The sequence below is a fragment of the Pelophylax lessonae genome (genome assembly GCF_965119305.1).
Source record: "Pelophylax lessonae genome assembly, chromosome: 1".
NCBI classification, from domain to species: domain Eukaryota; kingdom Metazoa; phylum Chordata; class Amphibia; order Anura; family Ranidae; genus Pelophylax; species Pelophylax lessonae.
The window spans coordinates 287,764,733-287,780,293 of NC_138768.1; positions in this window are offsets into that span (position 1 = coordinate 287,764,733).

A 15,561-nucleotide genomic window follows, 5' to 3' on the forward strand; every position below is an offset into this window, starting at 1 on the left:
CACTTCTCCTTCCGTCTTCTCCACCCTTACAAATGAAGGTACTTACAAAATATGAAAAATTGCTCTCTGGGCACAAAGTGTGGAACACCAGCAACCCAAAAACACACTCACATTATTTCCATAAATGCAAGCAAATCATTGATCCTTCATAAATAACCAGGATTCTCATCTCATACACATGTACAGATTCACCGCTCACCTCCCAAAATGGATCCCAACCTCCCGATCAAGGTCAAACGACCATGCCTAAGGTGATAGCCTCCTCTCTTCACCGCTATGCCCTTCCCCTCCAAGCGCACACCTCTTTTGCGTCCGATGACATGTAAACACAGAAATGGGACTCATAGTGCTCTCTGCTTAAAACCCTTTCTTTATTAGAAAAAAACTCCACCAATAAAACACAATCACAATCAAAGAGCACACTAAGTGCTATGGTACAAACTTGACACAATAATGTCCTTAATCTTTCATACAGCATATACAGAGTGCCAGGACCAAATATCATGCATATTTATATATATATATATATATATATATATATATATATATATATATATATATATTCCTGCAGTGTGACTCCACTACTGTATGCGTTGCGCCCCTTGGGCTTCTTCAGGAGGTGCAAGGCCATGCTGCCGCACTGCAATATGTAAATTCCCCACTAATCTTTCGCTGTGGCAACCAGCAGAGCAGCCACGATCTCAAAACCGGAAATAATGCAATTGTGGGTGTGGGTAACTCCCGTAAACTGGAAGTGATGTAATCTTGTCCTTAGGTGGACAAAACAACGTTGCCTTTAGCGGCAAACCGGGACCGGAAGTGATACACCAACAGGAGCTGCAAACCCTTCGATAACAGAAATGATATCGGGCCTATGTCCACACTAACTGACAGCTCCAAAGGCTATAAAGGCAACCCTCCCTTTTTGGGGACACCTACAATCACTCACCTGGCATGGCAATCCCCCATAAATAACAGATGGTCCTATATAACTACATACTGTCCATACATACTGACCTCATACATATAAGTACATACTGACCTCATACATATAAACTCAATACATTCCCAAGTATAAAAATAAATGTAAATATAAAATATTGGATTAGAGCCATAGCTAAATCTTAAAATAAAATGTGACCACTATACAGGATAAACATGAACCAAAATATTAAGTCTGATTTCTTGAGGCCCTAAAATGCCAGGACAGTACAAATACCCAAATGATCCTTTTTTGAAAAGTAACATATAATTACAGTACATACAATATATAAATGATCCTTTTTTTTTGGAAAGTAAACAGTACAAGGTATTAAGTAAGAAGCATGGTGAGTTTTTTGAAGTTGTACATTTTTTTCCAAATGTTTGGGAAAATGAAGAAATTAAATATTTTTTTTTTCATACAGTTGTCACTTCAAACAAGGTATTTCTCACACAAAGCATAGACATACTTACAATTACATCCCAAAACACATTCTGCTACTCCTCCCCAGTATGGGGATATCACATACTGTATGTAAGACTTTTTCAAAGCCTATACAAATAGAGGGACCCAAATCCTAAGGAGCGCCTTTAGGTTTTTCTAGGATTGTGCATCTAATCTCCTGACTACCTGTCATATTTCTTGAGTCACTGAAGAGCCAGGATAGGAGAAACATCCACAAAATAACATTTTGGAAAGGAAACACTCCAATGTATTTTCTGGAAAGAATAGTGAGTCTTTTAAAAATGTAATTTATTGTCACAAATTTTTGGAAAAGTTTTTTTTACACAAAGTTGTCATTTAATAAGATATTTCTAACACACATCATAGGCACACTTAGAATTACGCCTCAAAACATTATGCTATTCCTTCAGAGTAGGGGGATACTACATTTGTGAGAATTTTCCACAGTCTAGCCACATAGAGTGGTCCAAATCCAAGGAGAACCTTCAGGCATTCTGGGGCATCAATTACATATTTAATTTCCTGAATAGCTATTGCATTTTTGGAGAATCTGGAGCACCAGCACAGTGGGAAAAAACCCACAAATAGACCACATTTTGTCAAGCAAACACCCAAAGGTATTTTCTAAGAGGCATGGTGAGTATTTTGAAGACCTTTTTCTTTCCCAAAAAAATTCCAGGCACATCCCTAAGCTTTCTAGGGGCATAAATTAGGCATCTAATTTACTGACTACCTATCACATTTTTAGACACTGTGACTGGTGGGGTGGTGATCGGAGAAACTGTGACTAGCTGCACTATTAGGGCTCATTTACACATTAGGGTTGGGGATTGGTAAAATCTTTCAGCTGAGCCAGGTTTTTACCATCCCTCAATCTTTACCTTCTTTGGTTGCAGAGGCAGCAGCTCCTCTCAATAGCAGATGTGCTCATGCTGCGATTGTGATGCTTTACTTCACAGCAGTGGCAGGAATTGCACCTCCTGTTACTTTCAGTAGGTTTAGCACCCACAGTGGAAGCACTCACAGAAGGATAAGAGGATTAAAGCAGTCAGTTACGAGGCAACATATTGCCTCCTCACCACGTCTTATATGCTCTCTGAAGAGTGATCTGAACATGGAATGCTCTTCAGTGAGAATCACAAATGTGAACGAGGCCCTGTGGTGAAACTGGGACAGGTGTGGTGGTATATTGGGGACACTGTGGCTGGCTTCATTATTGGAGTTTGCTTTTTACTGCCGCAAAACCACTACTCTATTTAGCTGCAGTGAATAGGGGGTTTACAAATGCCAAAATTGTGATACATTGATTTCACAGCCATTGCATAAATTATGCCTCCTGTCACTTTTGGTGGGGGTAGCGCCAGTACCTATTCAAGTGAATGGAGGGGCTTGTGCGGGGTCCCAGGCTAAAGCAGGTTGTGTGGAGGCAATACAATGACTTCTCACTGCCTGTTAAATGCTCTCTCAGGAGCGATCAAAACACAGACCACTCTTTGGAGTGTATCACACATGTGAACAAGGACTTATGGTGACACTGAGACTGGTATGGTGGTGGTTCAGAACACTGTGACTGGCTACACTGGTGTGGTGACACTGTACAGCTGTGGCTGTGATCAAAGTCTTTGGCTGGCTCTGATACCAAAGCAGGCAGCCAATGTACATGGTCATTACCACAGCAGTACAATGTCACCATAGTGACACTGTACTTGCTCTGGTAACAGTATGTAAAAAAAAAAAAAAACACAGCATAGTGCAGTTTTATTATGGTGACATTTACTGATGTGCTTTATGATCAAGGACACTGGCTGCTGCACTGGCATACAATGTTATTAGTGAAAAATTCTGTGTCTCTGATCAATAGGCAGAGCAGTACAATGTCACCATAGTGACACTGTATTGCTCAGTGGGCTGAACTTTTTTATTTCTTTTTTACATTCTGACTGCTTACTACAGTTCAGATGACTGTAGTAAGCAGTTACTTTCCTCTCACAGCATATGGGTTAAAAGCTGCAGGCATGCAGCCTTTGTTTAAAAGTGTGATAGCTGTGATTGGTCACAGCAATCAAATGGTACAGAGCTAATATCTCTAAAAGCTGCACAGAAGTGGCCAATGCGAAAGACCATATATATCAAGGAAGCTCCGGTGCAGCCATTTTAATAAAGTATCTGGAAGAGAAGGGGCTAATTGTTCATAAATCATAATGGTCCTTTGTTTTATATATCTATTCCTTAGCCTTCATAGTTTCTTGAACTCTAATAAACCCTTATTTCGCTGTTGGGATTCTGCGTTGTTTCCACAATAATATAATTGAGTTTTGCAGGGTTTTGAAGGTGAGGAATCAGAAACCACTTTTTTCGTCTAATCAGCATCAGAGTGACATGAAATAGAACTACAAGGAGATCCTCAGGTAAGTTGTATTGTAAGGTTTTGGTTATCAGTTCTCTCACTTCCTATCAAAAGGGTCTAATATAAGGTCATTCCCAACACAGATTTAGAAACATCCTACATCAACTGAAGAATATAAATAAAGCCAATTTCACTGGATCCCTATGCTATCTTGACGTTAGCTTATAACATGATTCTTGTGTCTTAGAATAGATAGGGGAGGTATGGGTTAGCTTAATAATTTTAGAAATTGCACCTTCCAGAATTACCCTACCCAGATTATTCTCCCATAGCCTAATAAATTACATAGTCCAAGAAGCCTCTTTTAGAATCAAATTATAGTTAGCTGAGATAGGTCTCACAGCTGGGCAATGTTCCCTACACATAATCTCAAAAGAGGTTAGCTCTTTGCAGGAACTAAATGTTGCAATTAGGTTATTTTGAAATGCAAGCTGTTGTGGTATGTCTTATTCAGGGTATTTCCCTCGCTAAGACTCAAGGTTTCTCAAATGGGTACCTTCAGTAAAGGTAAAGCATCTAATTTCCCCTGATCCTTCACATCCACTAAAGAATACCAAACTATTTGCAGGAACTAAATGTTGCAATTAGGTTATTTTGAAATGCAAGCTGTTGTGGTATGTCTTATTCAGGGTATTTCCCTCGCTAAGACTCAAGGTTTCTCAAATGGGAACCTTCAGTAAAGGTAAAGCATCTAATTTCCCCTGATCCTTCACATCCACTAAAGAATACCAAACTATTTGCAGGAACAAACATTGGGAAACCCCTTAGAGGTGTTACATAATGGGTTTATGTGAAATCTCCCTTAACAGCTGTAAATAATATTGTAATTAGAAATATATCTCAGTTAGAAGGAAATATATTTCAAGTATTGAACATTGTGTTGGTGTTACTGTAATTAGTTCCACATCAAAGGTTGGCCTTTTGTTTTCCCTAAACACATTTCACATGTGTAGTAAACAGCAGCTTTATTTGATTCATCCAATCAGGCTGTGCCCAATACACATTTGCTAGGTACAGTGACCAATTAGGGAGAATTATATTTGCCACAGTACAGAAAGGAGAGGGGGGATATAAGGCTTTGTCACCAAGCTTTGAATTTCTTTTTTGTGTGGGGATACACAGTAGTCATCATGCCCCGACCTGAAGTGGAAAAGTAAACTAACTCCATACTTGTACATTGTATTGTAAATATGGTTGTTGTGGGTAATTTGCAAATATCATATAAGCCAGGGGACTTATACTGTTAATACTGTTTAGTGTGTAATTTGTATATATTATGTAACCCTTTCAGTAAATATGTATTGCGGATTGAACTACCTCTTTTGTGTAAGATCTCTCAGATGTAGATGTGTATAGGAACATACTACTACAATGATTGGGGTGTATGTACATTTACACATAACCTAGGCAACAGAGGCAATAGTAATGATGAAAATAGGGCCAAGACACCCTCTTGATTAACTTGATCTCAAATCAACGTGTGGCCAATGAAAGTTGAGATGAATAATCAGATAAGCCCCTGGAACATAGGCCATGAAACATGTGATGTTATTTTCAGCAAGATTTATTTCCAGGTGGCCCAAAGTTTATTTTGAGCCCCCACATACCAATCTATGATAATCTAGGTTTCTTACCTCCCCATATAATTTTTACAAAGAAAGAATGAATCCTAATGTGATTGTAAAGTTTTTTCCATTAAAATAGCAAACATGTTATACTTACCTGCTTTGTGCAGTGGTTTTGCACGGGGCAGCCCAGATCCTCTTCTTCTCTGGACCTTCTTTGGTGCTCCTGGCCCCTCCCTCCTGTTAAGTGCCCCCAAAGCAAGCAGCTTGCTATGGGGGCACTTGAGCCGAGCTGAAGCTACGTGTATCCATTCAGACACGGAGCGTCCATTTGACCCCGCCCCTTTCTCTCCTGATTGGCTAACTGAATTGGATTGACAGCAGTGGGAGCCAATGGCGCCACTGCTGTGTCTCAGCCAATCAGAAGAGAGAGTCCTGGATGGCTGAGACACTCATGGACATTGCTGGATAGAGAAGATGCTCAAGTAAGTATTAGGGGGGATGGGGGGGTGCTGCACACAGTAGGCTTTTTATCCTAATGTATAGAATGCATTAGGATAAAAAAAAATCAGACTTTACAACCCCTTTAAGAAAGTTCAGCTTGGGAATATACAGTATATTGGAAGTATTTGGATGTAGAATACAAATGTAGGCAAAATAGTAATTTTGAGAGTATTTATCCTCTCTAACCAGGTAAAGTTGGTTTATCCCATCCCTCTAGCTCATTCTAACTTTCTGCAATAGATTTGGGAAATACGCTGATTACAGATCCTCCAATTTTGCCCTCAATGAGATACAAGTATAGGTTATATAACCATATTTCCAGTGAAAGGGGGACATTTCCAAAATCTGTTGCTCCACCACTGTTATGTTAGTGAGGAGTATCTCAGACTTGCACAGGTTAATTTAAAGTTTGACAACACTTGAAACCAAATCTAATTCCTTCATGATGTTAGAAAGGGAGACCTAGGCTTTAGTAATGAAAAATAGGACATTGTCCACAAATGTTGACAGTTTATGTGATGCTGATCCTACTTGAATACCCTCTATATCCGCATTATTCTTATCTTTATGAAGAAAGGCTTTCAGTACAGGAATAAAAGCATTGATGACAGCAAACATCCCTGCCTAGTTCCATTCAAAATTCTAACTCCTTCAGAGAGGTATTGATAGGCAGATATACAAGCAAGCATGTGTTCACCTAGGCCCAGGGATTTAAGAACCCCATCCTTGAAAGGTCAATCTATCCAATAAAATTCCTCCTCAGCATCTGTGGATAAGATGAGGCAAGACTAGTTTAGTAGTTTGGCCCAATGAGTGAGAGAGATAGTTCTTAATGAATTATCTTGTCCATTGCAGCCAGGGATAAATCCTATCTGGTCTTGGTGAACTACACCCCCCAGATATGGTTTAAGACTGTCTGCCATAATATATATTTATGTCAATATTTAGCAACGAGATAAGACATTCGTTTTGAAAGTAAGCTGGTTCTTCACCATCTTTTAGTAGCAATGTATTATGTGCAATGCAGACCAAGGTAGCTTTTTGCATATATGGTGGTCTTGTCCCAAGATTAAGCCCTTCTGGAGGTCAATCTCTCATTGGATTAAGCACATAACAGGGCTTGACCTAGATCACGATCCTTCTACATTTTTGCTCCATATAAATACTTTCTCATACAAGAAATACAAATCCTCATTGGTCAGACACATGCTGAACAGTGCCAAGAGCTTAATTCCCCTACATTGGAACTCCTCTAATGCTCCCCTAGTCAAAGACTGGATCATGAAACTTGACCAACTTTATGAAATGGAAAAGACAGTAGCCATGAAATCTGAAAGAAACGAACCATTCCACAAAATGTGGGCTAACTGGACACTTTTTACAATCTCACAAGAATACCACACACTAAAATCTACCACGTAAGGTAATCTTTTTAGGATATTCACCTCCCTTGATCCTCACTGGATAACATATACTTGACAAATACACCTGAGTCCTTAAGGCTTATTTTGTGATTTTGCAGATCATCACCCTCCCTCCCAGAATCCTTTACACCTACCCCCTATCCCCCCCCCCCACCTTGCCCCTTCCCCTCTCTTGTTTGTTTAACTGCTTCTTCTTTCCTTCTTTCTTCCTTCCATCCTTACTTCACCTCCTTGACGGGTCATCTCTCTTTCTTCTCTCCATCGGGGAGCTGAAGCCACATTGTAATTCAACAACGACTATATTTACTTCCCAATAATCTGTATCGAATCTTGAATTATCTTTATCCTCTGACACTACTGTCTAATATACCACTGTATGATGCCAGGATTTGAATTACTTGCCTCTATTGGGCTATTGGGTTATGGGGACATCCTTTATACTGTATCTTTATAACATATGTCATTATACGTCCCCGGATTACTTATAAGTACTCTGTATTGCACTATATACGTTTACAAATGTATGTTGAAGTATTTTTGTGCTGTGTTTTAATTATTTCAATAAAGCACCTTTTTGTTTTAAAAAAAAAAAAAAAAAAATGTGCCAACTGGTTGCCATCAAGAAAAGCATTTTCTTCAGTGAGAGAGTTAAAGAAAGAAGCTATATACAGAAGAAGGATGTCTAAATATTTCAAATAATATGCATGGGTTAACCATTGGGTTTAAATTAAGCTTTTAGCTGTTTTAATCCCTGCCCTGTGGAAATATCCTGGGTTTGTTTATGAAGGTGTTTCAGCACCAAAATTTGTAAAAGCATTTTTTTTTTGGTTAGCTTAAAGCTGTCATGTGAGGTAAACTTCTCTCACACTACTACTTTGTGAGTATCCCACATTTGGATACTTCTTTCTGAGCGTTTTCTGCATATTTCTTTGTAGTGTTGTACGATTTTCTCTATAAATCTCTCCATCATCTAATAAAGATTTATTTACCTTTTAAATTCATTCTCTGGGGGCTATGCATGGTGATATTAGACCCATCAACACTGGGGCATGATTGGAGTGTGTGATGGGGAGGGTTTCTATTTCAATTGGTTTATCCATGAAGCCACGATCTATCATGAAGAGATCCAATCTAGAATATGACTATTCTACTGCAGAATAGTAAGTGCGGTCTTAAGCCCTGTACACACGATAAAAAATTTGGCCGGGAAATTTCGTCCGACGACCGATCTGCCGATTTTCGGATTGTTAGTATGGTGCTTTCCACAGCCGACTCCGACTTTTCGGCTGACAAAATCCTGGTGTGCAGGCATTAAAATTGTTGTCCTCCGTCAAAACACGTCCGATTTTCGTCTCATTAGTACAGATTTCGATGGGGAAAAAATCTTAAGAGCAAGACTAGGCATGCTCAGAGAGAAAGAACACATACAAAGCAATCCAACACATGACATCACTTCTGAAGTAGAATTCTGTCATACAGGAAAATTCGTGTGCAGTCTAGAGCACATTCCAACCAACAGACACGCACTCTGGACAAAAGACGGACGACCGGTCGGCGGAAATTCATGGCGTGTGTACGAGGCTTAAGTCTCAGGCATGTGTGATTCACCAACAGTCTCCCAGTTTACGTTTAGCTAGGGACTTATGAAAGTGTTTCAGTGCTGCCCCTGACAACGATGTTCTTCCATATGATGTATCGATTTGGGTTTAGATTGAAGTTTCCTTTTATAAGGAGCATGCTGGTGTGTTTTTGGGGCATAAACAGAGACCAGTGTTATAGATTGGCTATACAACATACAATCAGAAATTTGAATAACAAGAATACATTGCTGATGGGGACGTGACATCACGTGATGTCAGAAAGGGGCGGTGCCACCGAGTGATGTTGCCAGGTGGCCCCGCCCCTTGCCTATATAAGAAATGTCAAAGTGCAGAGTGGGCATACGGCGGGAGGCCTCCCAAGAGGCGAGAGTGTTTTTATTTTGCTATTTTGTTTGGGTCCAGCGGGTGTCGTGATTGACAATAGATTTACATCGAGGCACACCATTTTTTTATTTTTTAGTAAAGGACTTGTAAAAAACTGTTTCTTGTGGTTATTCAATTTTTCACTTTTTTGGTGAATGGGTAGGGGTACGATGTACCCGAGACCCATTCACATAGTGGGGGGGGGGGCCAGATCTGGGGGCGCCCTTGTTAAAGGGGGCTTTTAGATTCTGATAAGCCCCCCACCAACAGACCCCAACAACCACAACCCAGGGTTGTCGTGAAGAAGCTCTTGTCCCCATCAACATGGGGACAAGGTTCCCCCCTTGCCCAATAGCACCCACCCCCCCATGTTGAGGGCATGAGGCCCAGTATGGTTTATGTCACTATACCCCCTTTCTCTCAAAGAATACTCAGATTGTTGAATACTTTTATATCTACTAAGCTAAAAGAAATTATTAGCTTGCACACATACCTAGATCCAAAGGACACACCTTAAAATAATTAACTAATATTTAACTCACCTCAGACAATAACTACAACAGAAATATTTATTTAGCCCAGTCCCTAAAAAATCACTAGAATGCAAACTCACTGTCCATTTATTCTTGGCAGAAAACTGCTAGCTGCACATTTTGCAGTGTCTTAAAAAATGACACTCAATAAGGCTACATCAACTCGTAAAGGCAGTTGCTAGGCCAGTGGACCACTCCTCAAGCCAAGCCATCACCTACAGGACACTAAACCTCGATCTCTTGGTCCTCAAATCAGCCTTGGTTTTTTTGACAGTGAATGGAACAAGCATACTGGTTTGCACCATAGCCAGGCCACAATTTTTGAGAGATTGAGCTGGCATTCTATCATCTGAAAAAAAGGTGTATTTGTGGGACACTGATTTTGGAGACCATATATAATCCAGCTCCTTAGCTGGCCTGTTTGGACAGGTCACAATTTATGAGCATCTGAGAATGCCTTTGGTTTTGGACACTGTTACCCGAAAGATATGAGATTTAATTTACCTCAGACAATATTTGGGTTAATAATGAGAGTTCTTTGACTATGAATGAAAGCTTTAAAACAGCAATTATTTTATTGGTATATCGTTTGAAAGCCTAAATTAATTCAAAACAATCTATCTATGGTACATACAAACAAATGGAAAATATTCCTAGTTTAAATGAACTAATATAGAGTATGATACTCATATATACGAACACAGACACAAAGAGGACAAGCCATGTATACCTTAAACGTTCGTAGTTTCCATTCCCTTGAGTGTTTCATCCTGGTCTGCCTTGCAAGAGGGCGCCCCTCTCCCCTAACCTACACTAATATAGAACCATATCGCATAGACTTGTATAGGGCTATTCTGATTGGGTCAGCTATCCCGCCCTGTTCCTCCCTCTGGGTGTATCTCCTTCAGGATTGGACAACTTCCCCCTCCCCTAGCTTAGCATAATTCAGCCCCTTGCTAACCACTCCTCTCTGTTGGAGGGAAAATGTTGAAAATACCTGTTGATTTACTCTGCAATTGAAATTTAAGATATGCAAGGTTCATTCCCGGGGCACATTGTCCCACCCTCAACAGATGGTTCATATTCATTGCATATCTTAATGAGAGTTCTTTGATATGGAAACTGAAATAAGGGTGGACGTGATGTGATCTATTCAGCTAGTTTCATTGGCCCCAGGAAGTCTGGCTCCCAGAAACTTAAGTACAGGATGATACTATTTGGCATATCAACAGACTACCTCCCAGCGAACAGACTTGTTGAATGGGATACATTTTATGTGTTTAAATGCGAATAGCCGGCTGGCCTTTCAAATGGACTTGTTAATCAAGTTACTATTGCCTGCAGACTGAAGTCACCCAACTTCATATAATTGATAATCATATATCAACTAAATGTAAAATCAAAACTCAATATCTCGTACATATATATATTTACATTAATATTTACAACTACTGATGGAGATTTATACATAACTCCTCATCATCACAACACGGTAAGGGAGATTACACATAAACTCATAAGGCAACAGACACTGGCGATGGAAACAAAATACATCTTTGCAACACAAATTTGTAGTCTTCATTGTCAAGACCTCAATTTATGATAGAGAGCATGACCAGATTGAAATTTGAAAAATTGGCTTAATTGTACATAACATAAAGAAGGATACATTTTACAGATTTGATGCACACCTTTTTCAGTATTTTCAGTCTGTCTGCTATTTGTCAGAAAGAGAGGCAGAACAAGCAGATTGCACCTTAACCACTTGCCGACTGCCCGCCACAGATATACTGCGGCAGGCTGGCTCGGTAATTGGGTATTTCCCAATTACCGAGTAAATTACAAGTAAAAAAAATAAAATAAAATTACTAGTAAAAAAAATAAAATAAATATTATATAAATCTTTCTCCTAGTTTGTAGACATGATAACTTTTGCGCAAACCAATCAAAATACACCTATTGGGATTTTGTTTAAAAAAAATATGTAGTAGAATACAAATTGGCCTACAAGGATGAAAAATGTTGATGTTTATTTTTTTTTTATTGAGAATGTTATATAGCAGAATGTAAAAAAAAATATTATTTTTTTTTTCAGAATTGTCGTTATATTTTTGTTTATAGCGCAAACAATAAAAATTGCACAGGTGATCAATACCACCAAAAGAAAGCACTATTTGTGGGGAAAAAAGGACATCAATTTTATTTGGGTACAGTGTTGCACGACCGCGCAATTGTCAGTTAAAAAAACACAGTGCCGAATTGCAAAAAATGGCTAGGTCATTAAGGGGTAAAACCTTCAGATTCAGAAGTGGTTAGAATCATTTTTTTCTCCACTGGGGATGAGCCAAATTGTCCTGGGTTTGGTCTGAGCAAGGTCCTGAGAACTTCAAAGAAGCTCTGATGCTGATCCCTGTTGAAATCAATCAAGCGGAACCTGTCAAAGCAAACATTCCTATTTCCTGGGATAATAGGCAAAGGGTTTTTTTAAAAAATAGCATATGGTTTGGGCACTGCCCTGAGGAACATATATCAGTGCAAAATAAAATTGTAAAAAACTCCATTTTGCCGGTAGCAGTGATTTTTTAAACACTGACATTTACAAGAAAAACAGTGTATAAGTGTGCAAGTAAATAATCTTTCTCTTCCCACTTCTATTTGGAAAAAAAGCACATAGACCCCTTAGGATGACCTTTGGAGGAGTCTGTGTGCCAGTTTTCTAAAAAAAATACAACCTCTATATATGATGCTTGGCTTCTGACAAACATCAGAACAGTTGGCTCATCCCTATTCTTAATACAGAAAATGGAAAAATTAAAGTCCCTACAAGCACAGCTTTTATACTCTTTTGACGAGGTTATTATTTCTGATGGAAAACCAGGCAGATTTAACATTAAATAATTAAATAAGTTGTGATCATGGTCATCATAGAGAAGGCCAAGGGCTTTGAAGAACTCATTCACTGGTTAAAGCATGTTTATCTGTGGATAAGCTGTAGGCCAAGGATTGGGGGATTATCCATACCCATCAGGCCTTGGAAACGGAAGAGCAGGGCCTAAGCTGGAAGTACAGCTTATAGCTGTGGATAAAGTTAGAAAATAGGTGGGGGTTCCCTCAAAAATTGTCTGGCAGGTAACTTTTAGGCTTGAGGTCAGAAGGAAAAGTTTGAGGCTGGAGGGTTAAAACGTGCTGTGACTGCTGTAGAGATAACTCCTGGACTCTGCAAAACATTTTACACAGATCCTCAGCAAACAAACAGGTCTTGGAAGAGCCCATGACTGTCCAAGTAGTAACATTTGGCAGGCTTATGATAATGTAAACAGACAAAAAGAGTAAAGTATGCAGGCTAAGTGGAGTAAATAAAGTACCTCTTGCACTGAGGACCAATCCAGCTAGGTCAGACTTCCAACCCCACAGTTAATGGGAGCAGATAGGAGTCTAAGAAGACTGGTTATCCTGTAGCTGATGTGAACAGCTAGCAAAGTCTGAGAAGATTCATTAACTATCAGCTGACACATTAGTACCCTTAAAAATCATAATAAAAATGAATATGTATAATATATATATATATATATATATATATATATATATATATATATATATATATACTGTGTGTATGTATATGTATATATATATATATATATATATATATATATATATATATATATATATATATATATATACAAAAATGAGTACACCCCTCACATTATTGTGAATATTTTATTATATATTTTCATGTGACAACACTGAAGAAATGACACTTTGACTATGACTACAATGTAAAGTAGTAAGTGTACAGCTTGTATAACAGTGTAAATTTGCTGTCCTCTCAAAATAACTCAACACACAGCCATTAATGTCCAAACCACTGACAACAAAAGTGAGTACACTCATAAGGGAATATTTCCAAATTTGGCCCAAAGTGTCAATATTTTGTGTGGCCACCATTATTTTCCAGCACTGCCTTAACCCTTGGGCATGGAGTTCACCAGAGCTTAACAGGTTGCCACTGGATTCCTCTTCCACTCCTCCATGATGACATCATGGAGCTGGCAGATGTTAGAGACCTTGCACTCCTCCACTATCCGTTTGAGGATGCCCCACAGATGCTCAATAGGGTTTAGGTCTGGATACATGCTTGGCCAGTCCATCACCTTTATCTTCAGCTTCTTTACCAAGGCAGTGGTCATCTTGGAGGTGTGTTTGGGGTCATTATGTTGGAATACTGCCCTGCGGCTCAGTCTCCGAAGGGAGGGTATCATACTCTGCTTCAGTATGTCATAGTACATGTTGGCATTCATGGTTCCCTCAATGAACTTTAGCTCCCCAGTGCTGGCAGCACTAATGCAGCCCGAGACCATGACACTCCCACCATCATGCTTGACTGTAGGCAAGATCTTCAATGAGTTCTTTGCCATGAAGTGCCATGTTGAACTTCCAGTTACCAGTATGAGAGAGTGAGAGTTTTAACACCAAATTTAACACATCTGCTCCCCATTCACACCTGAGACCTTGTAACACTAACGAGTCACATAAAACATGGGGAGGGAAAATGGCTAATTGAGCCCGATTTGGACATTGTCACTTAGGGGTGTACTCACTTTTGTTGCCAGTGGTTTACACAATAATGGCTGTGTGTTGAGGTATTTTGAGGGGACAGCAAATTTACACTGTTATACACGCTGTACACTCTGTGAGATACTGTGTGTGTGTATGTGTGTGTGTGTGTGTGTGTGTATATATATATATATATATATATAATCTAAATTCTAGACTCTAATTCTAAAGACTCTATACTCTAATTCTAGACTCTAAATTCTCTGACTCTAATTCTAAAAAAATCTAAATTGATTTTTGTAGAATTAGGGTCAGATGTGTGATTAACCAATAATTATACCAAACAGGTGCTAATGATCATCAATTTCATATGTAGGTTGAAACACTTTTATTAATTGAAACAGAAACTGCTGTGTAGGCTTAAAATTGGTCAAGGAACAGCCAAACTTTGCTACTAGGGTATAGTTGTGGAAGACAAAGATTTCAAAGCAGATTGAGGTTTCAAGATGTGCTGATCAAGCTCTTTTGAAGAAGCACAAAGAAACGGGCAATATCAAGCACCAGAGACGCAGTGGTCAGCCAAGGAAATTTAATGCAGCAATTGAAAGACACATTACGCTTTCTTCTATTTCACATTGGAAGATGTTCATCAGTGCCATCAGCACAGAACTAGGGGAAACTAGTGGGACCCAGTTAAACCCATCTACTATCCAAAGAAATCTGGCTAGAAGTGGTCTTCATGGAAGAATTGCAGCCAAAAAGCCATACTTCCGACGTGGAAACAAGGCTATGCACAAAAACATAAGAAATGAGGTGCAGAAAAATGGCAGCAGGTGCTCTGTACTGATGAGTCAATATTTGAATAAAGTAGAAGGCAGTTTGTTCACCTAAGGGCTAAAGAGCGGTGCAATAATGAGTGTCTTCAGGCAACAATGAAGTATGGTGAAGCTTCCTTGCATGTTTGGGGCTGCATTTCTGCAAATGGAGTTGTAGATTTTGTCAGATTTAATGGTGTGTTCAATGCTGTGAAATACAGGTAAATACTGTACTTAATCATCATTCCATACCATCAGGGAGGTGTTTGACTAGCCCTGCATGTATTCTGCAGCTGGGCAATGACTCCAAACATACAGCCAATGTCATTAAGAACTATCTTCAGTGTA